Source organism: Acyrthosiphon pisum, chromosome X, assembly GCF_005508785.2.
Source record: "Acyrthosiphon pisum isolate AL4f chromosome X, pea_aphid_22Mar2018_4r6ur, whole genome shotgun sequence".
NCBI lineage: Eukaryota > Metazoa > Arthropoda > Insecta > Hemiptera > Aphididae > Acyrthosiphon > Acyrthosiphon pisum.
In genome coordinates this window covers 37,880,302-37,882,250 of record NC_042493.1, presented here as the reverse complement: position 1 = coordinate 37,882,250, position 1,949 = coordinate 37,880,302, and the positions used below count along the sequence as shown (strand labels likewise).

Here is a 1,949-nt window from a genome sequence, read left to right as displayed (position 1 = left end):
AATAGCGCATCCTCTTGGTCGTTGCACGCGTACATTTTTCGTGACACGTCCTATTTACAGTTGGACTGAATGGGCACACAAGGGAGTGGGCCATGGGCTCAATCTTCTCCCTTCTTTTTTTAAAATGCTAAATAACCAAATTTACAATTTAAAATTTTTTAAGTGATTTTTTCCAAATGTATTAAATAATAAAGATATATTTCATTGTAAGATACATCCACTACAGCATTTTCATATCCGCTATACACAACCACACCATATTAATATCACCCAATATTGAATATGCTGTTCACCGTCCTCGGTATGGACAAAACACATCTTTGTCAAATGTTATTATCAAAACTATATTATTCATTGTACCTAACTATGTTATGCATTGTAACTATTTTAACTATACCATGGCAATTTGTTTATTATGTTTTTATACATTTTAGACTAAAAGTAAAAAGAATAACCATTATTTAGAAATATTTTATTTTTACATTAAAAAATATAACACTATATTAAACTAATTTCTACACATCAATTGACATCATTAGAATACACAAATAAGTACAGATTATTAAAAAAATAATTTTTGGTAGAAAACAGTTTTAAATTATCAACCATAAATTAATTGGTTGATGTACAATGTACATAATAATTGATAATAAAACAATATTATTATACATAGTTACTGTGGGTACCTACTCAATTAAGAAGTTAAAATTTTTCTAATATAAGTCAAAAATCAAAATATTAAAAAATTACAATAGTGAAAACTAGATATACACATGTTTTAAAAATGTAGGCATACAATATCTTATATCATCAATATTATAGATTTAAACAAATTAAAGTGAAGTGTGGTGTTTGGCTTCTGTTACTATTGTGTCATCAGTGTCGCCAGTGTCACTAGTTCCCAGATGGGGGACCACCCAGGTTTTTAGTGACAAATCCTCGCCACATATAGACATGTTATAACCAACCATACCCTCCCCCCTAATAGTTATAAACCTACTAAAAATAACCCAGTCTAATAATCTCAGATATTGAAATCTTAACTCAATAAAAAAATATTAAAATGAATAATAAAATTATTCACAGTATTATTATTTATCATAATAATTTGATAATTAGTAAATTTAATAAAACAGATGGTATAAATATGAAAATGATTATAAGAATATCCTTTTCCTATTGAATGTAGGTATACAGGGCCGGATTTAGGGGGGGCAGGGGGCCCCGGGCCCCGGGCCTCCACAAATTGAGGGCCCCCACTAAATGTTTTTTTTTACATCCATGCAAGTATACAACACAATATAACATTTTCAAAACGGATTTAAATCACAACATGAATAAAAATATTCAATCATTGATATTGTCATAAATTTATAAATAAATGTTATTATTAATATTTAATAACTATAATGAATTTATAGAAGTGAGTAGCTAGCTTACAAATGTGAATTTAAAATCGATTATTATGTTATTATGTTATTATTATCTTGTTGAATTGTAGATATTTTAATTAAAAACAGTTATAATTAAACACATATTATAACTTGTATAGCAAGCCGTCCGCTGTGGACTGTTATAAATAAATGCGTGCTGAATAAGTTCTAAATAAAAACATGCGATAACGTAGACTGTAGAGAAAGATGTAATTATTTATGATATTGATGCGGTAGACCGTAGACGATAGGAAAAATAGATGGTACACTCAGTTTTCACGCTTCAACCATAAAGTATATTTTGATCGTGATATTTATTCAGGTTAGTACAATGTATTTTTTATTAAATTAAATTTAGTAATTCGACGATTTTCAATCAATGGGGCTGCTGTCTGTGTAAAAAAGTGGCATTTAGACCAAAAATCTAGACAAAACTGTAGTAATTTGGTTTGACAGATTTCAATTTTGAAAACGTATTAAGATTGATTAACGAGATAACCTACTACGTTTTTATCG

General features: G+C 28.4%; 1 protein-coding gene across 1 annotated transcript in view; it reads left to right on the top strand.

The window, feature by feature from the left end:
- The first annotated feature begins 1,599 nt into the window (after positions 1–1,599).
- LOC115033000 (protein mono-ADP-ribosyltransferase PARP11-like) overlaps positions 1,600–1,949 on the top strand; it is a 9,668-nt gene continuing 9,318 nt past the window's right edge. The window contains exon 1 of the mRNA XM_029486061.1: positions 1,600–1,755. The gene's annotated coding sequence lies outside the window, so the exon portion shown is untranslated. The remainder of the gene's footprint in view (positions 1,756–1,949) is intronic.